Consider the following 26911-nt stretch of genomic DNA (forward strand, 5'->3'; position numbering starts at 1 on the left):
TTATTGGATTGAATCTCTATGTCAACATTTGTAAACTAGGGGGGCCAATCCTATCTAGTGTAAAGGGCTTAACACAGTGCTTGGCTTATGACAGGCAACATATGGTATCCTAGTATTGTGTTTTTGATTATTGTTAAAGTTTCATCAGAGCTGTAACAAGGACATAAAACAGAAATTAAAAGGCCAATGCTTGTACCAGTATCGCTGCCAAAGACAGGTGTGACTAAGGACCCAAAGAAAAATTGTTAGCAGGGAAGAAGCCTTCAATATCAGCAGTGAAACCAAAACAGCAGTTGGGGCCTAAAAGGAAGATCTTCTAATACATGGGAGAGATTTTTTAATGCAAGGTTTTAGCTTGTAGTTAGAAGAGAAACAGTGGGAGAGAGAAATAAAAGGGAGAGGAGATGAGGCAGTCTAATAGGCTCTTATGAACAGCCCAATCCCTGCATGTGGGCGAGAAAGCACGGGGCCAATTGGAGAGGCGGGTTTTAGCTTGAAATTCTGACAGGATTCACATGAAAGAAACAGGAGAATTCCAGAGGGATGTGAAAATGGAACGTTAGAGGAAGCCTAGAAAAACCTCACTGCGATAGGATGAACCACCACTTCAAGAGGCATTTACGCTCTCATGTAGATGAAGAGCACTGCCCAAAGCCCAAGATATTGAGAAGCTAAAGGAGGAAATAGTGTAAGGTGAAATACGTGATGGGGAAATTTGGCTTTCAAGAAATCCAAGGCGGTTGGTATGGGAAGTATTGATATTTCTGAAACCTGGAGTTTAGGACCTTGGACAGAGCCCGTGTGTTTCTTGGCATGAGATGCCGTGAGTTCAGAAGGCACGGTATTAGAGCATTTCTAAATATATACTTTTAAATGTACAGTATGAGAAACAGGAATCAAAGGAAAAATGTAGAATTGGAGGCATCCCCATGGCACATTTCCAAATCCAGCTAGAATTGTAACTAACTTAAAGCTAATATTTACTGAGCACTTACTCGTTTATCAGTCACTTTGATAAGCTCATACATAGGTTATCTCATTTCATCTTAGGGGGATATGATTTATACATTTTGGTAGAAAAGACAATTGAGTGAAAACTTTCTCTGGAATGTGAGAAGAATGGTGTTGCAGTCAACCTTTTTTACTGGAGTTATTTGATGGAGTTCAAGTTCATAGGGCTGCAGACAACTCTGGGCAATTGGGCTGAATTTACTGAAACTGAAATGTCACCCTCTTTGTATTTACTCTGCTTTCCTTATATATTTGCTCTTGTCTAATAAAAATGAGATATTTTATCATCTATGGCCAGCTGCAATAATCACTTGGAGATTGAAAGAATCATTTGGAGTCTATACAGAACTATCTTCCTTTGTTTCTGCAAAAAAGGTGCTATTGTATAAGGAAATTTGTGTTTGCCCTATGACCCCAATAGTTCTACAACTTTGAAATAACAGGATATATTAGAAGCATGGGTTTTGGAGTATTTAACTTTGAGAGGCCAATGTACCAATATCAGTTCAAGAGCTGAGAGTACAGATTCCAGCTACCTGGAATAAGGATCATAATCCTATAGGCTCCTCCAGTGAAGCACTTTTACCTGTGACAAAGAAAAATAAAGTTATAGGGTTAGGAAAAATTTTGTGCAATTTTTTGTTTCACTTATTCTTCTCTGGAAAAAAGAAATGTAGACTTTTAGCTATAATAAAATAAAGAAATATTGAGAGCATTTTATATTACTAATATATTATAATTGGACCATTCTGTTATTTTAGGAGTATAGTAGAACCCTTTCCAGAGAAACTGTGTTAATAGTCAGCTGAGCATAATTTGTACAGATATAGAAGACATTAGTTCTGCCTTAAGAAACAGTAGAATAATAACCTGTAAAACTTTTCAAAATTGAAAGAGTTAAGACTCTGATAAATCTTAGGGCTCCACAAGGCCCACTCTTGACCTTGGGTCACTTTTAAGTTCTAATAGTTGCAATTTGTTGACTGCTGACAATATACGGGACAGCACTCCAAGTTCGTTCATACATGATCTCATTTACTGCACAAATCTGTAATGTGGGTGCTGTTATCAGACCTGGCCCAAGTCATCCGAGGCCTCTTGCTTGGGTTATTTTAATTCTCTACTCATGGTCTCCTTGATTTTGCCTATAAACTTTGGTGACTTTTGATGAATGCAGTGGGCAGATCAACTTAAGACACAAGTTGTGCCCCATCTCCTCCCCACCTGCAACATTTCAGTGGTTCCTGATTACACTTACTGTAAAACCCAAATTCCTTATCTTGGCCTACGTATCCTTGTACATTCAAGTTCCCTGTTACCTGTCTGACCTTATCTATGAGTGTTTCCTCCTTACCCTACTTAGCCACATGACCTCCTCCTTGTGTCTCAAATATACTCCCAGACTGAGGCTCCCTGGCTTTTATTTGCTAAAATGTCACCTTAATCACTCTGTTTAAAATGCACTCCACCCACCTCCTTTAATCTGCTCCATTTTGACCTAACACCTCATTTACTTATTTATTACATTTATTGCTCATCATCTACCTCCTCAGATAAGAATATCATTCTTTAAAAAATAGAGATATGTTTTCTGGATTCACTGATATCTCACAAGCACCTGAAACAGTGCCTGACACAGAGGAGCATTCAAAAATCTTTTAGAGAAAGAATGAATTAGTTCCAATATCAAAATGAGGATATTGTGGATTTCCAGTATTGGATGATTAAGGGATACATCAAGACCAAATCCCAAGCAGCCCAGCCAATTGAACCAGTGCATAAAATGTGAGCTGAAGGTGATTTTCTACCAAAACCCCCCTTCACTTTGTAACCTGTCCCCATGGACTCCTAGCTTTTCTCCATCTCACATACATAGAGATCTGCTCTATAGGTCTCACGGACTGACTTCTTGAGACAAAGTGATGGAGTACCTGTGACCATGAATCACAACCATTAGTCAAATTGAATGGGTTAAGAATCACCAAGCAGATTAGTAAAGCACAGTTCAGGATGATTTCTATGTAGGCCGCAAGCTGAGTGGGAAGGTACACTCTTGGTTGTAGGTGGAACAGACAAAAGGCTAGTAGCCTGGACGGAATACTAAGGGAAAGAAGAAGGAAATGTTTTTAAACACTCCAATCTTCCTGATAGGTGGGTCTTCTGCTGCCACTCCATTGGACATAAGTGTGCAGATCTCCAGTTTTTTCAGCCTTCTGTTGCGTATTCATGCTAGAATATGAGTGAGCTCCCAGGCTTTTGATCTGAACTGGTGGTGCTGCCTTCGTGGTCCTTCTTGTTCTGTGGCTTCCATCTTCAAGGGGAGCAGCTGCTGGATTACACACCTTTCCTACTGATTCTGTTCTTCTGGGGAACATCTTAACTAACACAGCACATGAACATCCATCTCACTGACATGTATTTAGAGCCACTGGTCAAGACTGGAGAAGATTCCTTCAAAAGGCAAGGACAGCAATGCATCTAGTTGGTCATGGTCCTAGTTAAGACCATATTTTCTTCTTTTCCAGGTTAGTCATAAGAGAAGAGTAAAATATAAATAGAAATTTTCAGCTTCCTCTCTCTCTGTCTCTCTCTGTCTCTGTCTCTCTGTCTCTCTGTCACTGTTTCTGTCTCTCTCTCTCTCTCTCTCTCTCTCTCTCTCTCTCTCTCACACACACACACACACATGCACACACACACACAGATATTCTAAGAAGAAAATGGGCATTATGGTTTGTATCAAAAGTGTCCCCCAAAAGTCTCATGTGTTCAGAGGTGAGGGATTTAGAAAGTGATTGGATCATGGGGCTCTAACTTTATCAGTGTAGTCATCCATTAATAGATTCATAATTTGGTGACATTATTGAATGGTAAGGGCAATTTAAGAGCTGGGGTTTACTTGAAGGGTGTGACCCATGGAGAAGTGACCTTGTACCTGGCCCTTTCCCCTTCCCCTACCTTTCCTACCTTCCATGAGATGAGCAGATTTCCATTGCCATACCCTTCTGCCCGGATATGTCTGCCTTGCCATGGCCCTAAAAGCAGTGGAACCAGATGATAATAGATTGAATCCACAAGTCAAACCTAAGGCTTTCGTTCTTGAAGCTGCTGTTTTTCAGTATGGTGTCACGGCCACAGAAATCTGACTAACACAGTAGGCTACTAAGTGATTATAGATTTGTTGGCTCATGGTTCAAGGAAATAAAGTATTTAACTGAACATCCTTCTCCCATGTAGAATGTTCCATTGAACCAGCCTTTCCCTTTTAGTTTGCTTTTCTATCTGACCAACATGTCCATCGGCTACTGCCTCTAAGAGGGAAAAGCTCACCTTCCTCCTCAACTTTTGATATCCAAGCAAGAAGCAGGCTTCAGAGTAAAGGAAATGTGAGAGCAAGACACACATTTCTGGTCCTCCACTTGGAGAGCTGATTCATCCTTATGCTGAGCTCTCTTAGTTCTAGGCAGATGGGAATAATCAGGTACTATCTACATAGAGTTCAGCATAACCAGATGATGTCAGTGCTCCCAGCAAAGCCTCAGGATCTCTCTATCAAGAAGACTCCTCCCTACATCAGTTCCTACCAGGAACAAGGTCATGCACAGCCCAGGCCTGTCTGGAGAAGGAGGAGTAGAATCAGTCTCATGGTCACGGGTCATGGGTCTGATTTCTCTGGCCCTGTGAAGGATCCTGAACACTGAGATGACTGCCAGAAGGAGGAGTAGAATCAGTCCCGCGCTATGTAATCCTAAAATACACCCGAATGGATTCCACGACAGGATGATTTCAGACCCCAGCCTGATGCTGGGCACCTCAGGTCGTAGTCCTCACTCTGACCACTGATACCTGCGCAGTGTCAGAGCTTTCCATGCTCATTTACACACGGCTCTATGCTTTCCTCTCCACGTCTTCCACATTCCAGCAGTTACATCTAAGACCGCTCCAGGAAAATACAGTGTTACTCTGTTTGGGGTGGTACCCAGGATGCCACCCACTGGGTAGTGTGCGTATATGTGTGTGTGTGTGTGTGTGTGTGAGTGTGTGTGTGTGTGTGTGTGTGTGTGCGCGCGCGTGCGCGCACGCACACTACTAAAGATTAAGCCCAGGACTTTTACACTGAGCCTTTTTTAGAATTTTTACTTCAAAACAGAATCTCCTTTAGTTGCCCAGGCTGGGTTCAAACTTGTGATCCTCCTGCCTCAACTTCCTAAAGTCTGGGATTACAAGCATGTGCCACCAAGTTAATCTCAGACTGGGTAAGTCTTAAAGAAAATAAGTGGATTTCTCATAGCTCTGAAAGCTGCAAAGTCCGATATCGAATCCCGTGTCTGAGGTGAGCATCTCCTTACTGAGCCGCCCTGTGCTGCAAGGGAAAGAGAGAGCACGAGAGTGAGAGATGGAAGAGGCAGCCCCGAGCCCTTTTGGAACGGGCGTGAACCCACCAGCGGAGGCAGAGACCTCATGGCCGAATCGTCTCTGGAAGCTCCAACCTCTTCATACCGCTGCACTAGAGGTGAAATTTTGATGCATCCTTGCGGAGGCACATTTAAATCGCAGCACACCCAGCTCACCCAGAGAGAATAATTTCCCCCAGGAAGCCGCAGACTATTTTCTTTCTGACCCTGCAGGACCCACCCTGCCTCCTCTTCACCCCAGGAACTGAGTCCACCCAGCCTCCCGGATGGAAGTTTTCTCTGAGACGCATCCTGCCGAGTGCAGCTTCGCATAGGGAAGCTGACACAATGTCTTCAAACATTTTTAATTGCCCTGTCAAACTGACAATTATAGAACTAATTACTGAGGAGACAATACCAGATACACTGACTGAATCAAGCGTCAACTGAGTTTTTATGTAATTATGCAATTTAATGAATTGAAGGCTACAGTAATGGGCTATTGCTGGTTAATTAGGGACTCCCTTTATGCTAATAATGCCATTTATTTTCCACTCACAGTATTTATTTTCAGCATCGAAAGCATTGGACATATCTTCCTCTGACACTGGCATGTTGAATGTTTTTCAGAGTTTAGCTGCCAATTGTGCTATTTATAGGCAGTAAACTTACTCCATTCTCTGGCTGAAGAGCTCCAACTGGCTTCTATTATATCACAAGCTCTCATTTTAAAATCAGATTTTAATTATCCTACTGCTGGGTGAGCGCCCCCCCCTCCTGTTTTCCTTCTCCTGAGATTAGGTGATAAGACAAGTCAGGGATTGTGGCAGGTGTTCCTCAACTGCACCTTGTCAAGGTCACACGATGCAAAGCGGCAGAAGAGCCCTTCTTTTGTAGTTTATCCCTATCCTTCAATCCCTTCCGGTTACCATAGATCCTTTCCCTAGCACGTTACCTCGCTAGAAACCAAACAGTAGAAGACTGGCTCTCAACCAGAAAGATTTTTTCTCTCCAGAGGACAATTGTCAATGTCTGGAGATGCTTATTATTGTCACAAGGGAGGGTGCTTGTACCGGCATAGAGGATAGAAGCCAGGACCCTGCTGAAGGTCCAACTTGCATCAAAGGAGGGAAGGAGAGAAGGAGGGGAGAGGGGAGGGGAGGAGAGGGGAAGGGAAAGAAAGAAGAAAGGAAGGGAGGAAGGAAGGAAGATGAAAAGGAAAAAGAGAGGAAAAGGGAAGGAGGGGAAGAATAAAGAGAAGGGAAAAGAGAGATGATAAAGATGAGGAGGAAAAGGAGAGCACACAAGACAGCCCTGTGACAAGAATTATCTGCTCAATAGCCTGTCAATGTTCCTGTCAATAGGGCTGAAGCCGAGAAACCCTGACAGGGAATCTCAGTAATCACGAAGCAAGAAGGTTTTCGCCAACCCAGCTTCACAGAGGAAAACAAATATTTCACAGCATCTAAAACACGATAGAGCTGTCAAAAGTGTGTGGAGCAGACTACGGAAATTGTGAGACATGAGTCACAGCTATGTTTGTTCCACAACAGTGTAGAACTTGGGGATTTTTTTATGAAAATAGAAAAATGATGGGAAGAAACCGAGTCTTCTCCTTGCTCTTGGGTCCCCGAGCCCCAGTCGACAGAGATTTACCCAAGAGGATGTTGTTAATTTTCTGGGGCAAGATGAACAAACAAAGAAGATTGCTTTCAGGTTTGCAAACTGCTAACTTCAGGCAACTTTTCATTTTAAGATTATATCCTTTCCTAGATTCTAAAAAGAAATGTGTTTCAGCTGACCCAGTGCTATTTTTCACCCTCACCTTTAAAACAATTATTTCTCAGTCGTTTTGAGCCTGCTGGTTGGATGGTACGTAATCCAGGATTGCCTAATACTTAACACAGTTCTCCTGCCCCACTGACCAGTCACATAGCTGTGAATGATGCAGGAATTAACCTGAGACTTCTTATTTTTTGGTATCAGGAATCGAACTCAGGACCTTGCACTTGCTGGGCAGGTGCTTGTGCCGCTGCACTCTATCTGCATATCCCCGGCCTGAGACTTTTTTTTAAAGAGCCACAGAGTGAAAAGAAAATCCGCAAATTGGGAAAAAATGTATCCAACTGTCCCCCAGACAAAGGACTTCTATCTAGACTATATAAAGAATTTTTTAAAAATCAGACCCCCAAAATTCAAAGACCCAGTCCAAAAATGGGCATCTGAGATGAATACACACTTCTCAGGTGAAGAATTACAAATGGCAAATAAATATGTGAAAAAATGTTCAACGTCATTGGTCATCCGAGAAATGAAAATTGAAACAACCTGAGTCTGTTGATGAGGTCCATGGATCCTATGCTCCCTGCTAAATGGGAGGCTGGCAGCAGCCATCTTTGCCACCCTATGGGAAAACCTTCCCAAGTTATGTAGGCAGCACAGGGAAGCTGAGGAAGAACGAAGCCAGGGGAGAAGACAGGGAGGAAGGGAGAAAGGGAAGAGAGAAGGAAGGAGGAGAAGAGAAGGAGGCTCCAGGAGAGAGAGAGAGATGAGAAAAGAGAGAAGGAGCAAAACAAAGAGGAAGAGAAGAAAGAAGAGGAGGCAGGTAAGAAAAAAGGCAAGAAAGGAAAGGAAAAGAGAAGGGGAAAGGAGGATGACGCATGTATATGCCCTGGTTCCAGACACTCCTACGGCTTTGCTGTTGCCCCACTTTTCAGTATCACGGACCCACAAAACATTTTCTAGTTTAAGTATCATCTCCACTTTCTTCTCTTTGGGTACAGGCTCCTCTGCCAAGCCCCTAAATTCCACTGATCCTGAAGACACCATCAAGGGCCCTTTCCCCTCTCCACTCTTCCCCTTCCTCCCTCAGGCCCTGTCCTTACGTCTGAGTTGTCCACCACAGGAGGTGAGCTCTCTGTCTCACATTCTCTGGCTCCTCCTCTGTCCAGATGCCACCACTGCCTGCTGGATATCTCCACTCAGAAGTTTAACATCACCACTAGCCCCGTACACTCAGACCTGCACCTCTGGCCTTCCCTCCAGCCTTTCTTCCCAATGGTCCTCATCTCCTGGAAGACACTGTCCTCCTTCAGGAACAAGATCAACAAGTGGACGCCATCCACAAGTCCTCCCTGGATTGGTAACACCTGTGGTATCTTGTTTTTGCCTCCTCCTCCTCATCCTCTCTTCCCTTCCCCTCCCTTCTCCCCTTCCTCACCCTCATTTCATTCATCACCCTGAACAAGCATTCCCTCCTCCCCGTGCTCCCAGATCTGCTCGGAATGCTTTCTCTGTCCCATTCTTGAAGCTTTCCTCCAAGCTCCCCCCACCAAAAATTATTTGAGATGTTCCGCCCTTACCCTCCTCACACACACCACTTTTCACCGAGGTTGCTTACTTTGGTAATAGCTATAGTGGCTGAGCTCCCTATGTGCCAGTCAGTTACCCCAATTATCTTTAATGCCCATGACACATACTCAAAGGAGGCTATTATTTCCATCCTACAAATGAAGGATATAGGACTACGGAGAGCTTGAGTCAGTTTCCCAAAGGCAGGGAGCCAGAAAAATATTCAAGATCAGGACTGGGGTCTGATCCAGACAGGCTGACCACAAATCCTTACATTGACCAATCAAATCCTTACTGTGCCCAATCAGCCTCCCAAGGTGGGAGGTCTTTTAAAGACCAGGTCTTTAAAAATAACATCTGCAACTTTTATCTTTGTTTCCCATCAGCCTGAAATACCAGCTATTGGGTGTCAGCGACTATTTGACTGCTGTAATTAATGAAGGAATGAATGACTAGAAACCCAGCTCTCTCTCTGAACATAGATTTTTTCTTTCTGGGCAAAAGCCAGGGATGAGTCATAGTCGACTTTCAGCTACTATGATGCTATAACTCTAGCAAACTCTATCCAACTAATAAACTTGCAAAAATAAGTGACTCATCTGTGTTTGTCCTTGTATCAATCATATTCTATCTAAAAAGAACTTGATCATGTGCGGTTTGTATCGCCCAAGGACAGACGCCAAGTGAACCAGACTTTCAGAAATCACTTTCTCTGCCTTCGTTCCTTCCCCCATCAAAAGCCTCAATCAATGAAATAAATGATACACAAAGCCCCAGATCACCTAGTCCTCCTCCTGATATTCTCCCCTGCCCAAAGGAAGAAAAATAACAATAGGGGAAACTTTATAGTAAAAGAAAGAGAAAAGGAAAGCTCACTTACCAGTGCAGCACTGTCTTCTGCGCTAATACTAGATTAAAAGTAGGTCTAATTAGCTGGGCGGAGTCCAGGAAAGGGAATTCTTGCATGGTTTGTACCTTCTCAGAATTCCACAGTAACAAAATCATCCAGAAAGAGGGTGACAATTACAGGATGCTGAATGTTAATGACCTTCCACTGATCCTGAGGAATCCTGACCTTCCTCTGCCTGACCTTACTAGATTTCAGGACAAACTGTGCTGGGGTTTCAGCAGACACTGAGGTGGATGGGGCGGAGAACTTCAGAGATCAGATTCAAACCTACAGCTTCCCCCTCCCCGAAGGCAAGAGCCATGATTGGATGTGCATAACCCAAAATGCCCACTGTGTTCAGCTCTATTTTCTGACAGTAAAAAACCCCCGATCATCCAGAGTGATTAGTGTATGAAGGTAGCCAGGGCCCAGTTGACAGGTGGCACTTAAAGTCCGCTGCGTGGGATGATTGTAATTTCTGTTCATTTATAGCAAGGTTTCAGAAAATGCTGAGAAAACCGGAAACAAAATCCTGTTTCCTCAGGGGAAGGATAGCGCTATCCAGAGACGATACTGGAACCTCAATATTGGGAGTCAAAGGGGTGAAAGAACAAGTCAACAGTCCAGATCTAGGGGACAACAGAAGACACAGGCAGGAAAGATGAGGCAGGTGCCACAGAGCAGGTGCCGAAGAAGATAAAGCAAAGGTTCAGACTTCAATGCTTGTGCCCAAGGAGGTCTCCTGAGTCATATGGCCCAGTGAAAACCGGGGACCTGAACAGCATCTGCCACTCAGCTCCGCTCTATTGCTGCAAAATATTGCCGCAGTCCAGCACGGTCAGGTCTTCCATTTCTTTTCAAGAGAAACCAGAAATTCAGAGCTTGTAGGAAAATCCCACACACTTGAAACGTTGGCAGCTACTTTCACATATTTTAAGATACTTTTCAGACCAAACAAAACTGTCTGAAGCTAAATATGAAGCACTCCCCCCAACACCAGCCTCTTTGTTTGAGACTTCTGCAGCTCAGACTTCCTCAGGCACACGGGAGATTGCTTCCATTGTGACATTGCTTCCATTGTGACAGTGTGACAACGCTGATTCCAGAGGAAACATCTGGTAGCTAAGGATTCTAAGGTATAGAATTGGGGAATTCAGTTGGGGAAGGCCAATAAAAGTCTCTGCTGACTTCAGAAATACAAGACTAGGAAGGGTGAGGCTCCCAGTCAGCTCAAAGCAACAGTCAGAGTTAAGGAAAGAGATACGAGAGAAATTGGTACACTGTACACAAAACCAGAAAAGGAGAATTGCTTATAATTCTCTCTCCTTCTCCCTCTCTCTATCTCTGTCTCTCTCTCCTCCCCAATTCTGTATGTGTGTATATATAGAGATCCGTTTATATCCCTCACCCCACACACACACACAGTGCATAGGGTAGTATGATCAAAGGATACAGTGAATGTTTACTTTTTTAGTGTGTTACAGTAAAAGACATATTGCTTTAATCCCCCTCAAGATACTCCTGCTCACTTCCAATACATTTATCGCATCCTTCTCACCACTTTCTGAAGCAGGTCTGCAAGCCCTCTTTTGTGTCTTCAGTTGCACTGTCACGGCTGCCTCAGTGTCCTGAATCAATTCCAAATGCTCACCTTCTCTGGTCACTTTGACTTTTGGGACGAGCAAAAAGTTGCACAGTGCCAGATCCAGCTACTAAGGTGGGTGAGGACACTCTGTAAGCTCTCACAAGCCTGTGTTTCTGTTGGAAGGCATGTTCCAGCAGTGGTCATTATATTTTTTTCAACGCCTATAAACACACTCATGAAAGAGATATGTAATTATATGTAAACGAATCCCAAAGTATATCAAGAAAAATCCTCCTTGACAGAACCTGAAGCGGTTCCTTTCATAAAGGGTCAAAGACAATAGTTGTGCAAATAACTCCCCTCCGGTGTACGGAAGTTCACTTCAACCGTTGTATAAGCAGGTTCGCCTGTTATAAGCTGACCTCTGCCCCTCCTCACTAACCTGTAACCAACTGATCCACAGAGTTAAAAAAAAAAAAAAAAGACTCCTCTAGGAAGCCAAAATTGCTGCTGAGAACCCATGTACTCCCTCAGACTGTTTACCATGTGTCACATGAACCTCTAATAAACTTAAAGCAAATACAGGTGATTTTGGACAAGCTGCTTCTGGAAGCAGCAAAACTGAGAGTGAGTAGCCAGCAGCAGAGAGAAAAAGCGGAAAATTCAGTTCCAACAGACAGAAGATCTCAAAGCTCATAGCATTTTCAAGTTATTTATTCATTTATTCATTTTTATGGCACTAGAGATTAAACCCAGGGCCTGCACACTGAGCTACATCCTCACCCATTTTGAAAAAAAAAAAATTTTTTTTTCTTATTTTGATCCAGGGTGTCACTAAGTTACCCAGGCTGGGCTTGAACTTTGAATCTTCCTGCTTCAGCCTCCCAGAGTGCTGGAATGACACTACCATTTAGGGTAGATTCGAACACTCTTGTACACCTTCTCAGTACAAGTGATATAGAAGGTCTGTGAGATGACTGTGTGTACACACATGTGTGTGTGCCTGCACACACATACACACATACACTGGTTTCTTTCCAGGCACAGAGAGGAAGAAGTGTGTGGCCAGCTCTGCTCAGAAGTTGTGGCAAGAATAACAAAGGCACCAACCAGTAGTTCAGAGGAATAAGAGTCAGAAGCAAAGGACAGAGTTCTATCACCACCTTGTTGAGAACCATCCTCAGAATCTGAATCCTAAAACATCTGGCTCATCTGGTCAGACGAGAGGCGTGCTAACCAGACACAGTAGGAGTGTCCTGCTTTTGTTTATGCTCTTCTTGTCCCAGCCTATGAAGGCCATGGGATGTGGCAATACCAGATGTCATTCGCTTCATCCACCATGTACCCTAAAATCCCCAGGTTCAAGGGGATTTTGGACACATTGCCACCCTCTCTTCCTCTGCAGTCAAACGTTTTGCCAGGATTGAGAATAGATGGCCCAGGCAGCACCCGATGGAAGGAATTTTCAAAGCAGGGCCCAGGAAATGTATCGACAATAATCTCTGTGGAAACTGAATCAGAAGAACTTTCGCTATTACCAACCTTACCGGGTCCAATCGGAAGAAGCTGGACAGCCTTCCCTGCCTGCCCCCGAGTTCAGTCCGCCACCTCTGGGGAGTCTTATCTGCTGCTCCCTGCACAGGAAAGTTAATTTCTGGCTCTAAACTGCCCATAAGCTCCTCCCCTTTCCCATGCTTCCCTCTTCAGAGAACCTGTTTCCCTCCTTGCTGAGAATAATCACGCATGTGTAGCACCGTACTGACTTCCTCCTTCTCCTCCCTCTTTTCACATATCACAACGCAAAGCCAGTGTCTTAGCGACTTTCTAGGCCCTGGGACATGATGTTTATTTGGCTCACAGTTGCAGAAATTTCAGGCTATGCTTGGCTGGCTCAAACTCAGAAGTGCCGTAGTGGAAGGGCCTGCTGTGGCAGAAGCCTACTGATATAGTGGCCGGGAAGCAAAGAGAGAAGGAAAAGGCTGGGGAGTGAGACGCAACCGCCCAGGTCCCACACAGCGACCCACTTTTCAGACCAGGCCCCACCCCCAACAGCACACGCAGCTCCTGAGCTCACGAGTAAATGAATCCGCGAAGCGCAGCACCCCCATAATCCAACCACCCTCCAAAAGCCCTGCCATTAGGAAGGAACACGATAGATCTAAACCATAACAGCCAGCGCCGAGGTGATTGTCAGTGTAAGAAAAAGGGATGAGCTGGCTCTGGTGGCTCTCCAGGACTTACGCTAGGGACTGAAGAGACCTAGAGGCATGCAGTGGGCACTGGGAGTGGACCGTCCAGCACAGCACAGGAAGGAACATCAGGCCCACCAACCGGGGGGTCATGTGTGCCTGAGATCCTTATCACCAGAAGTACATGAGCAGAGGAAAGATGTCCCCCATCAAGACTGTGGATAGTACAGCTTCTCTGCATGGAGTATTGTCCCAAATAGGGCTATGCAGCAGAATTACCTGGGAAGATATGCAGAGATACATTCATTTCCAGGCTTCTCATCAAAATATCGGGGAGTGGGGTCTGAGAATCTGTAATTTTGCACGATCCTGGATAATTTCAGGGTAGCTGGTCCATGGACCACTTTAAGAATCCTTTCTTGTTATGATTCTTACACTCCCGTCCCTCCTGGATAGCCTTTGAACTGAGTCACTGTGCCTTCTGGTATTCAGATAAGCCCTGTGTAATTGCTTTTGGAAGGCAAAGAGGTCAAATGTAGGTACTGTTATTGGTTCAACATAACAGAAGCTTTTGATCTCAAGAATCAAGATTGTTTTCATTCATAAAATGCTCTCATTGGACAAGAACACTAGTTTTTCAGCCCTGTTTTTTGAGCATGACATTTCTTTTTTAGAAAAAAACAGGGCTATCATTTCCAGCAAAATTTAGAAAAGATCATTGGAAAACTCTCATGTACTAAAACATCTGAAAATGGAAGATAAGTATAAACATTGCCCCTTTCAATGCATGACCAACCTCACATGAAGGTATGAGCAGCCTCCAAGGATAGGAAGAGTTATGCAATACAAGCCAACATGGCTGTCGCTGAGATGAGAGCTCCTGTGAAAATCTTCCAGGATGATTTGAAGCCCATCAAGGCACTAGACATGAGACTGCACATGGAAAGAAAAAGAACTGGACCACTGATGAATGCCGAAGACAAGAGAATTCAAAGAGGGACATTTCAGAAAAATATGAAAAACAATGGCGGTGCTCACTGGCACAAGTAGATGTCTTATCCTGCCCAGAGCCATGAGATTGGAGGTCACTCAAATCAGACAGCCAGGCAGTACATAAACCATACGCAGTTGGGTAATCTTACTTGTGACTTGCCTTGGTTCCATTTTGGAGCCCACAGATTCTGTGAGACACTTTTCACTATCGTTTCAGTCACCACATAATGATTAATCTGACCTTGCTTCTTTGGTGTTAGACTTACAGATAGAGTCCCACTGAAGGTAAGATCTCAAGCCAACAAACGGCAAAGGAAGCAGTGCACCATGGGAAAAAGCGAGCAGATACCAGAACCATTACGATCATGTGCCCAAGAACTTTAGAGAATAAGTCTCCAGAAGAGACGCTGTCAGAGAACTGACACAGCCTCCCAGTGTTTGCATTAGTAAACGCTTTTTAAGCAAATCGAGGGCAGCCCAGGGCATCTCTGAATACTCCTCAGAACATGGTGGAGCACTGCTGGATGAGAACGTGGAGCCTGCCAGCTCCCACAGGCAGCCTAGGCTGTGAAATGTGTCTGCATTTAGTCCCCTCCCCTTCCTCCTTTCTTTTCTGCCTCACAGAGAGACCCATTAGCCCTCCCCTCGTAGCTGCAGGGCATCCACCCCAAGACCTCCAGTGGGTGTCTGAGACCATATCTAGTATTGAACTCCATATATGAGCACTGTAGAACTTCAGCAGTCAATCTGATAAGGAGACAGCTACTCAGTGACTAGCAGCTGGCCAACACGTACAGCATGAGTATGCTAGACGAGGTGAAGGGCTGATTCACATTCCAGGTGGGACAGAGGTGGATGCTGCAATATTTGATCATGCTACTCAGAGCATCATTTAATTTAAAATGTATGAATTGCTTATTGCTGGAGTCTTCTACGGAATATTTTGAGCAACTGTGGGTCACAACCAGAAAGCCAAACTACAGAGAAGTGGGGACGACCAGCTTGATTATTGCTCTTCACTACAGATCTATTGCAACTCCTTCCTCTGCCACTCGGCAGCTGTACAACTTGGGGAAAGTCTCAGGAACTCTCTGACGTCAGATTTCTCATCTGTAAAAGACAGAGGAGTATTGCTCTGGGTTGTTCTGCAGGTGCAGAAGGCCATGTGTTGGTGTCTCACAGGATCTGCAGGCTCCAAAATAGAACCAAGGCAAGTCACAAGTAAGATTACCCAACTGCATATGGGTTATGTACGGTCCACACTGCAAGTTATCTGCTAAGAATATACAGACATAAGAAAAATTATGTCATGCAAGTGGCAAACTTAATAAATTCCAATTGAGCTGTAGAACGGTGACTTTTTTGAGAGGGGAAGAATAATTATCACCCGACTAGTCGTTCTCTATGCTTCTTTACTCTGCTCCATGTCCCAAGAGGCTGCCCCTGTGGGATATCCGAGTGGGGATCCTCTGCACTCTGCCTTCTAATTGCATTTGAGCTACAGGGAGGCTGGTCAGAGTCTGGAGGACCAAAGAGGGAACTAAGACCAGTGTATCCCTCTCCCTCACCCTCCCAAGCTCACTCCTTATCTGCAGTTCTGCTCAGTGGCTCCCTCTCGCCTCCAGCTCTTTCTGGACTTCAGCAGCTCCGTTCTCTCCACTCACACTACAGGCTTCCCACTGCAACAACAGCCTTTCCTACCCCCTTTCACCCTACTTGACTGTGTGATCTTCCTATATTCAAATTTCTGCAAAATACATTGTTTGCTCCACCCCCCCCCCACGACTGACGTGACCCATTAGAATAAGGCTAGATCCCAACCCAGAGAAAAGAAACGGGATTTTTAGGAGAAATGAATTTATTTGTATTTTTTAAACCTCTCAGAGTCAGTTTTGGCATCTGAAAAATGGTCCTAAATATGTCTGTCTTTCCTGCTCATGAATTAAAAACTGGGAATAACTCCAATTGAAAATAAATGCTTCTTTTGAGAATTTCCAATTTCACTAGAATTTGTTACCACATAATGATCAGTCTGACCTTGCGTCTTTTGTGTTAGTGTACTGCCGAGTTTTGAGGTCAGAGAAGAGCAAGAAGAAATTGTAGCTTTTTTAAAAAAAAAAAAAAAATTTCAGAAATTTAACCTTCTTAATTCTTCATTGTGGATAGAAAATGAGAACCTAAATTATTTATTGTATTTTAAATTTACTGACAGAAGCAGTTTTGAAAACTTCACTTCTCTTTGAAAATAATTAACCTACTTAAAAGTTTTAAATCTTTTAAAATATTTTCTATTTAATGATAAAAAGAGGGGGGAATAATGGTGAGAGCTGAGAAGAGGAGCATCTATGGCCCCTCTCCTCTGGAATCTCTGGGTGACAACTAACCCTGGCCTTGATCTCTCCGTGGAACCAGTTTCATTTAGAACTGATAGCCACAGGGAGAAGGTGACTGTGTTACAGGGGTCAGTGGGAAAACCTGGGAGTTCTGAGATCTGGCTTCTAGAGGGAACAACTCTCTGAACGGCAATTAACAGAAAACACAAACCAGCTTAAGAAAAGTGATTTATGGGTTCACATACCCCAACTATCTTTGGGTGGGCCTGGCTTTAAGAAGCTACTCACTGTGTCTTATAACCTTGGCCTCAACATTGGTTCAGAAATGTGCCCGTGACCCAATCAAAGAGCATGAGATGTTACGTGCCTTCCCCTCAGAACTTTGCTCTCTGCCCCTGGGCTTACTACGAGAGAAAGGGTGCAAATTTGATCCTAGGTTTTCAATAGGAGGGAAACCCATGTTCTTCTAGGAGAACCATGCTCCCATACAAGACGTCCCCTCCCAGTTGCAAGGTGCCAGTTTTGAACAGACTTCGCATGGTCTCTGGGGAAGAGTTTGCACAGCAGCTCCCAGTGGATTTACCCAGTGGTCAGCACTCGCAGAAGAGTACAAAAGGTGAGAACTGTCACAGTGTGTCACAGTGTGTCCTCACTCCCAGCTTTGTTGCCCTACTGCTGGGTAGGAGAGGAAATAGCTTACCTAACAAAATCCCCAGGAAAAGGCTCCTTCTGATTTATTCTGATAGGTCTCATGCACATATCTGAATCAATTACTATAGACAAGCAATTAAGATACTGTGATTGCCTTACATGCAAGACACACACACTGTCCATGAGCCAGAAGGGGCCCAAATTAAGTGGCTATGTCTGGCGGAAGGGACCAATTCAAAGGGAAGTTCCCTTAGATTTTAAAAATCATAGTACAGAGATACTTAAGTCAACCCCAACCAAAATTATGTCTCTCTACTAGAGGACCTCCACTTTTATCTATTTTATTCTCTGAGGAACCAGATAAGAATTTGGCTTTGGCCCACTCCCAGGTCACCAGAGTACAGATGAAAGCACAATACAGAAGATGACCATTGTGAGAACCAACAGACACTCTGGCAGGACCGTTCCGTGCACCATTTCTCCTGGTGTCCAGATGTCTTTCTTAAAAAGCAGCTAGCAGGTTACCAGAACAGCAACAAGACAAAAATAGGAGGCACATCCTTTTCTGAGAATCAGGTACCAAAAAGCTTTAGGCATCTGGGGCTGGTTTAGAAGAATAAACTGAGGTGGACTCCTAGCACCAGAAATATGGCCTTAAGAAAGAGAACTTGGCCCTTTTTCTGTTGCTGTAGCTGAACACCACAGACTAGGTAACTTATAAAGAATAGAGACTCATTTAACTAACAATTCTGGAGGCTGGGAAGTCCAGGAGCATAGCGCCGACTCCTGGTAAAGACCTTCTTTCTGTATCATAATACGGCAGACAGGAGCACATTGTGAGACAGAGAAGCACACAAGGTCCTGTCGCTGTTCTTCTTCTTCCTCCTCAATCCTCATGGCCTCCTGTGGTCCTGATCACCTCCCCAACGCCCCACCCCCAAATAACATCAACATACACCTTCGGGGATTGAGTCTCCCTCACGCAATCTCTTGGGGAAACAAAAGTCAAATCATAGTGTGAACCCTCTGCTTTTGGCATAATGGGGAACACTAACCAGAAAAAGAAGACAGAGGGGAAAAGGATCTCTGGGTGGGGACACAAAGTAGATTTTACTGACACAAAGCAAGACAGGAGCCTAGTGGTTGAAAAGGAGCTGTGGCATCAGATTAGGGTGAAAGTCAAACAAGTTCAAGCAAATCTTGAAGCTTTAAAGGAAACCACAGATCCTTTGATCTTAGTCTCTGAGGACATCTGCAGTCCTCCTGTGAGTCACAAACATGGATCTGGGTCACCTTCCTGCTTGTAGGTGCCACCAGCCACAAACTTTGATCTAATACATATTTATTGATCCACTAACCCCCAAACGCCATGCTGGATGCTGGAAGCAGAGAAACAAAAGCAAGAACTAACAAAAATTAGAACTAATGTTTGCAGGGGCTGCTTCTAAATGACAGTTACCCCCATCTTACAGATGGGAGCACTGAGGCACAGAAAAGGGCAGTGGCTGCCTATAGTCACATTGCCCATAAAAGGAGAAGCTGGGATCTTGATCTTTTCATTATTTATTCTGAATGCTGAGAGGGCATAATCTAGGTTTGGGGGAGGGGTGGTCATATCAACGTTCTTCAAAAAAGTATCACCTAAGTAGAGTCCCAAAGAATAAGGAAAAACTCAACAAACGAGTGAGGTAGTGGGGAAGTGACTACTACAGGCAGAAAAAATGGAACATGAGAAGACCTGAGAAAAGAGTAAGAGACCCTCAAGGAAGCCGTGGGCATCAGTATAGTTGGAAGACAAAGAACAAAGGGAGAGGGAGGAAGAATGATGCTGCAGAGGTCGCAGGACCGAGCAACTTGCAGGAATCAATGACACTACAGCATGTCCTGAGCATAGAGAGGAGCCCCGAGAGGTGCCTGAGGTGTGAAGGTTATTCCACCGTTATCCCCAGGCACCAGAAACACATCCTTTCTCCTTTATGCCAGTCATCACATTAAACCTGACTGTGAGCTGCCAGCCTGGCAGGAGACTCAGCCTCGGTATAGCAGGTGTCTTCCACAGCTTCCCCGGATCTTACAAAGGTCTCAGGAGGCTTATTCTGCCCAGGCTTCCAAGTCACATGCATCACCTGACATTAATACATGATTTGCACAAAGTAAAATTGCTGGGCCCCTTGCCCAAAGGTTAAGAATTCTAAAACGGTGACAGCAGAGCATAAAAGAGGGCACTGGCTCCTTCGTAGGATAGGGCCCCGTGTGAATGCATAGCTGGTTTGCCCATGAGGCTAGGCTGGCTTTGCCTGGTGCGTGTGACTTCTACAGTTCTTATGGTCCCTTGACGCCAGATGTCAGTGCAGCTTCCCTAAGCTCTGGGCATGGGATCTTTGGCAGGGATGGTTGTGCCCTGGCATCTGAGCCCTGTCTTCCTAGACCATGTAGCCTTTCTCTTAAGTCTGCCAGGTCCCAAGGGCACTGCAAGGAATCAGGGCTGAAGGCTAAACCCCAAAACCTAGCCTCACTCCTACGGAGCACCCTCCTGCTCTGTGCATTCTGGTCTCCATTCACCAAGGATCGCCGCAGCCCCTCACTCAGCCCTTGGGCGGAAGAAGCCGTCAACTCCCTCCTTGTACATCAATTTGAGGAGAAGGCAGGCAGATAGTTCCCATTTTTTCTTTAACAGCAGCAAAAAATAAAACACATAGTACTACTCAATACATTATCCTGCAGGGGACTGACATGGCCAGATTTATGTTCTATAAAGTTCTCTCTGGCTGCAGTGTAGAAAATAGATTATGTGAGGTGGGGGTCAAGAGGGAATGTGGAAATACCAAAGAGGAGGTTATTTCAGAGTCCAAGACAGAAATAATGGCCTGGCCTATTGGTGTCAATAAAGGGAAATGGACACATTCAAAAGATATTTAGAAGATTGTGGCAGACATCAATAGTTGCCTGCTCCAGTACCCACTCTATTTCTAATAAAATCCCAATTATGTTTTGGTTAGCAAGGTATGTTTACAAATTCACACTGTTCGATCTTCCTTGTTTACAAGGGTGATCATGTAATTCAGTCATGGCCAATTATATATACAAAGATAGTGAGTGAGACTTTGGGACATTTAAAAAAGGAAGCAGACTTAGTTAGCTTTATTTTTGCATTTTCTTTTCATGCTGCTTCTTTGGTCCTGCCTAGAATCTTGAGTCTATAGCAGGAGGTGCAGCAGCCCTTTTGGAGCCATGAGGTAATAAACATAATGCTAAATATTCTGATGAGATCACAGAGCTACTGATTAAACTCTGGGCTGACATTCTCCAGATTTTTTGTTACTTGAGAAAAACAAATCTGTTTTTCCAGGTCAGCGATTAGATTTTGTTTTACATGCATTAGAAAGCAATCTCTCATTGCTTGAGAACCATCAAGACTTAGGGTGGAATATAGCAGGAGAATGGAAAAGCGGGAAGCTTTTGGAGGTCCCCAGCGAAGCCCACTGCCAGGAACCCCAGCCCCACCATAAACCTGTGTTGCACCAAATGTGAAGCTCAAAGAGGCTGTAACATTTAACAGGGGGAAATATTTTAGGTCATAAACCTATTTCCTCCAAAATATTAAATCAACCACAAGAGAACCTTTCCCTTCTCCTGGCCAGTGTGTTTATGAGCAGACAAGATTATGATCCAAAGCTCTAGCAAAGAAAGTAGATTTACTGGAAAGCCCCAGGGCTGCATTTTACTGGCTAAAAGAAAAAGCTCGAAGTCATAAACTCCTGGGGTCTAATCCCTGCCCTGTCGTGGACTCATGGTGTGACCCTGGGACATGCTACTTCACAAGCCACAGTTTTCTCACCTGGGGGGTGGAGCTTATAATATGTTTCACAGTGTTGTCATGAGAATTACAAAAAATGAACACATAAAAAGCAACCGACCAAGTCTGGCATATGGTAAGCACTCAAAAAATGTAAGATCCTTTCCATCTTTGCTTTCATTGCTTCTCTTTAGCTTGTTCCTCCCATCCTGGGTTTCTCCTCCTCTGGACCTACAGTGAGGAGGTATTGCCTTCCTAAAGAGTAGCTGACTAAGATAACCAGGTAAGGAAATAAGACCCAAGTCGTCACAATGGAGACTGCAATCCAGGTCTCCTGCCTTCTGGCCTCAAGCTTTCTGTCATCTCCTCCTGGGAACCTCAGGAAGCCGGGCAGAGAAACTGGGCAATAACGGGAGGAAGGCACACAGGACCTAAAACTCATGCTGTGGCTCCATTCCCAAAGGATACAATGCATGTTTTTCAGTGACCACAATACATTGTGACTGTTAAATTCCTTTGGCTGCCAAAAACCATCCTTTCCTCCTATGCAGCAGGCACACTACAATTCCCAGACTTCCTTGCAGCTGATATAGAAATGTGATAAATTACAAGCAATGGAGGGAGAGCACAAAGAATGTAGTCAACATCCAGGCCTGCTCATAAAGCTTACCGTGCTAGCTTATCTTTCCCTTTTTCCCCCTTCTGCTGGATGTATAGACTTAGTACAAGACCCCAAGGGATGGAAGAGCCACAAGATGGAAGGAGTCTGGGTCTCTGAAAGACTCTGTGAGAAAAAGTTACCCTGCTGATCGAAACACTCAACTGGGACCATTACGTATAAGCAAAGAACACACATCTAATGTGTTGATCCTTTACCTGTTTGGGTCTATCTGCTATTGTCAGACAGTCTAGTCCACTCTGACACATATCCCAGTGCCTGAGCAGAAATAACCAGACGCATGAGCACGCCCAGAGGAATTCAAATTTGAAGCCTCATTTTTTTTTTTAGCATTGATCATCCTTTCTTGGTAACTTAACAGAAATTGATAGTACTTGCATAAAATAAAAAAAAAACTGCTAGCATTATGAGACCAGGTGCAATGGACACAGAGCTTCCTTCTGCCCATAACCTCAAAATTCCCAATTCACCTTGCCACAATCAAGGGGCTGGAGATATAGCTCAGCAACACAAGTGCCTGCCTGGCAAGCACAAGGTCCTGAGTTCAATTCCCAGTACCAGAAAGAAAAAGAAAAAATCATCCCACCTTGCCACAATCACTAAGGTTATATATGCTCTTTTTCACCATTATTGTTTTCCTTTTACCCTGAATTCTGGAGAGATTCCTGCTTTAGTACTTAAACAGCTTTTAAATTGAATGCACCATGTTCCTTTTTCCAGATAGAGCCCCTATAACCTGCAGTGTTTGGGACCAGAAGCTGTTGCAGATTTCTATGCCTTCCAGGTTTGTGGAAGATTTGTTTTATATGATGAACTATCTTAGAGATATCTTAGGGACCCAGATCTAAATATGAAATTCATGTATGTTTCAGGCACACTTTATACACAGAGTCTGAAAGTAATTTTATATAATACTTGTACCATGATTGCATTTTGACCATGATCTGCCATGTCCGGTCAAGTGTGGAATTTTCCATTTACAGTACGATATTGGTGCTTAAAAGTTTTCATATTTTGGAGCATTTTAGATTTTGAATATTCAAATCAGCAATGCTCAACTTGCATACTTATATAACTTGTTTCCTATTAACAAATATTGATGTTGGGCGCTTAAGTATTTTCCAGCATTTTGGCTTTACAGGGTTAAAGTAGGTATCTTTTTATGTGTGTGTGTGCATACAAGTCCTTAGAAATTTCTGGGTCAAAGCTTCTGTGTGTTGCTTCTTTAAAATATTGTTTAATGTTTTTGTTGGTGTACAATTGGTATGCCCAACCCATAAGAAGTGTAGGATTATTTTGCTCATCTCAGTTTTTATACCTGAAGTGAGTTCTAGTCATTTGAGTTCTAGACACTTGTATCTTTCAAGGAAATTTCCCATTTCATCTAAGTTATCAAATGTACTAATATAAAGTTGTTCATAACATTCCCTTACTCTACTTTCAATAGCTGTAAAAATCGATAATGATTCTATACCTCTCTTTCACTCTTGATATTGATAATGTATCTTCTGCAATCTGTGGCTTTATAGTTTTCATTAATTTTAGAAAATTCTTGGATATTATCTCCCCAGATGTATTCATTTCTCACTGTCTTTGTCCTGAGGGAACTCTACTTATCCAATAGGCTGCTATACTTCATTTATTTTTTTTCTAGTCTTTTTTTCTGTTTCTCATTTTGGATAGTTTCTATTACTATGTCTTCACATTCATTTATTTTTCTTCTACTATATCTAATCTGCTGTCAGTTCTACCCACTGTATGTGCATTTTGTGTCATAGTCACTATGACATTATCTCCAGAGTTCAATTTGGGTACTTTCCAGAGTTGCCAGATTTAATAAATAAAGTACAGGACACCTTACTAACTTCAAATTTCAGATAAGTATGAAGAATTTTTGAGTATGTGCATATTCTATGAATATTTTGGACACATAATAAAAATTCATTATCTGAAATTCTCATTTAAATTCAAATCTAATTGTCTGTCATTCCTTTTAAATAGAAGCCTGAGTCTTCTTGTGTCTTACATAACTCTACTGAAGATACTAAATTTTTCTTCTAGTTTCTTGACTATATGGAATACAGTTATAATAACTTTTTCACTGTCCTTGTCTATCAATTCTTCCATTCTGTCATTTTTTCACTTTATTTTAATTCTCCCCATTATAGATCATGTTTTCCTGCTTCATTGCATTGCAGGTTACTTTTTATTGAATTTAAATTGAATTCAAAATTTATTGAATTTTGCTTTTGTTGAGTGCTGGACATTTTTGTATTCCTATATATTTGAGTTCTGTTCTGAGATTAAGTAAAAGTACTTGAAAAAAATCATGATCCTTTTGACCTTTGCTTTGAAACTCTCTTAGGCTGGACTATTGAATATCCCTCTGGAGTACTCTACCAGTGTTCCATAATTATTATCTTGTACAAACAGGAATTATGTTATCCCTGTGGGAACTTCAGTAATTTTTCCTTTTGATTTTCTCTAGTTTTTTTTTTCCCCCTCCATCTCAGATGTTCTCCTGGTGCACACATTTTGATCATTACTCAACTGAAGACTTGATGGAGATCTTCCACTAAACAGATCTCCAGCTGCTTTCACCTCCCAGACTCCTAACCTTATCCCTTCAAGTCAGAGTGTCCAGTGGACTCTGCTCAGAGTTCTCCTGTGCTGTGGCCTGTAAATGGCCTCCAGGCAGTAACCTCTGTCTTCTGTTCAGCCATTGGTGGCTCAGTAGCCCGTTTGGCTGCAAAGATCTGTGTGTATGTGTGCCCACCCCAAGACCCTCAGCCTAAAACCGCTGGGCAAGGTCTCCGTGCCGAGGATAAGGTGGGAACATCTGGACTCCAGGGGCTGGTGGGTATCTGAACAGTGGCTTTCTTTGAACTTCACGAGGGAATTACAGAGTCATAGGTCTAGAGAAGAGGTGGAAAGAACAAAACTCAGCAGGCGCTGGCCAGGTGAGGGCTAAGGCACAGGACAGCTCCTCTCTTGCAGACAAGGGAGCCGGAAACGGCCGCTGGGGGCGGGAGCGGAAGCATAGGGCTGGAGGCCGCTGCGTCCTGTGTAACTGAATACCAGTGTCAAGGCTGTGAAGCTCTGACAGGCAATCAATACGCCCCTGAGATGGAGCAGCCGCGTCTCCTCTGCAAAGGCCACAGGGGTGGATGGCAGGAGACGCAAAAGAGAAGGAAGAAAGGATTTCAGATGCTGCCTCCAGAGCTGACTTTTCCTGCCCGTGTTTGAGGCATCCAGTGGGACCCTGCCCAATATCCCTCTCTCTGCATCTCCTGGATCCCTGCCCTGATTTTGCGTCCCCCCGCTTTGCATCCCCACCCTGCTTTTCCTTTGGAAACTCCCTCCTCTATTCCTGACCTCTGTGGTCCTGGAGAGGCTGACCCATAACCAGGCTCTGAGTGCGATCGTGAGACTCAAGCTGGCCCCATGAAAGCAAAACCTGGACTTCGCTGGAGCTATCAGAAAATATGCAGTGCTTCCACTGAGGTTGATAAGTTGGTGGACTCCACCCCTGCCACGGCAGATAACAAGGCCCTTGTGGTGGGAATCTCCCCGATTCCAAGCTCAACCCAGCAGAAAACCAAGCCAAACAATACAAACCTTGCTAAGCACCCACATTCAGCCACACCTGAACCTAGACCCTCCCAAGTTTTATTTTCATGAGCCAGTGCCTTATTTTTCACATTAAATATACCTGTCTTCTACAAGAAATATTTCTAACATGTACCTCTCAAATTCAGTTCTTGGGCAAGAAAGTAGGATTTTTCAGCTGAATCTCCTTTGCCTATGACTTGGTTACTTTTCTCTCGTTGCTGAGACAAAATACCCAACGTCCAAAATGAAGGAAAGAAAGGTTTATTTAGCTTACAGTTTGTGGAGGTTTCAGTCCATACTTTGTTGGCTCCGAGGCAGAAGACAGCAAAGCAACAAGAGCAAGGGAGAATGGCAGCTGAACAGCAATGCAACCAGAGCAAAAGGGAGGAATGGCGGCAAGCAGCTTTTTTCCCTGCCTTACTTTGTAAACAGGCTACCACCACCTAAGGGGTGTGTAGCTCTCACATAATCTCCATGCCCTCCTCTTCCACAGGCTCAGGATGTATACAAAGTAAGCACCCTGGCTTCCTGCTGAGTCACTTAGCCAAACCTCTAGACTCCCCAAGTTAACACAATGTATCAACCATAACAGCCTACTTCCTGTCCAAAGAGACACATTTTATCTTTTTCTTTTTTTTTTCTTTTCTTTTTTTTTGCAATGCTAGGTGTCGAACCCAGGATGTTACATGTACTAGGCACCTACAGCCCCTGGGATTCATACATATGTATGTATTTATTTCATAGACAGGGTCTCACTATGTAGCCCAGGCTGGTCTCAAACTCATGGCAATCCTCCTGCCTCAGCCCCACCCCCCAAGAGCTGGGATTACAGATGTGCATCACCACATCTGGCTGGGATTCAGTTTTAAAGATGAGTGTTGTGATTTCAACGTATTCCAAGGTTTGTGTATTGGAAACTTAATCCCTAAACCATAAGTATTTGGAGCTGGGCTTAGAGAAGCAATTAGAAGGAGGTGAGGTCATCAGAGTCTCCCCCTTTCCTTTAGTACCAACAATGGTTTATTAGAAGAGAGACACCTCGGTTGGCACACTTACCCTCCCTGGCCACAATGCCCTCTGCCAAGTTATGACACAGCAGATGCTAAGCAGATGCCAGACCATGTTCTTGGACTTCCTAGCCTCCAGAACTCTTACCCAGGTGAATTTGTATTCTTTATAAATTACCCATTTGTTGCAGTCAGGGCTTACCAGGGAAACAATTTAATACAGGACACACAACTTACAGGATTATTTTATAGTAGTCACCCAAAGAGTCAAGTTCAAAAGAGTGCAGGAAATCTTTCCACACACTAAAGACCCAAAGAATCCAGCTGAGAGTCTGGATCCCAAGGCAGTGAATGTCCTGCATGAGTCCAGATGAAGACCTAGAGCCCATAACAAAGCCCCCTATGAGTCCAACTGGAGGCTCAG

At 43.8% G+C, this 26911-nt stretch overlaps 1 long non-coding RNA gene across 1 annotated transcript; it reads right to left on the reverse strand.

Annotated features, from left to right (window-relative positions):
* Positions 1-643: 643 nt before the first annotated feature.
* Positions 644-10686, reverse strand: LOC102005154. The gene is made up of 3 exons (XR_264083.1): positions 9634-10686; positions 3976-4043; positions 644-1597 (listed from the first exon to the last, which is right to left on the reverse strand). It is a non-coding gene; the product is annotated as an uncharacterized LOC102005154 (long non-coding RNA).
* Positions 10687-26911: the final 16225 nt, after the last annotated feature.

Source organism: Chinchilla lanigera, unplaced genomic scaffold (genome assembly GCF_000276665.1).
Source record: "Chinchilla lanigera isolate Chin_1 unplaced genomic scaffold, ChiLan1.0 scaffold00092, whole genome shotgun sequence".
Taxonomy (NCBI): domain Eukaryota; kingdom Metazoa; phylum Chordata; class Mammalia; order Rodentia; family Chinchillidae; genus Chinchilla; species Chinchilla lanigera.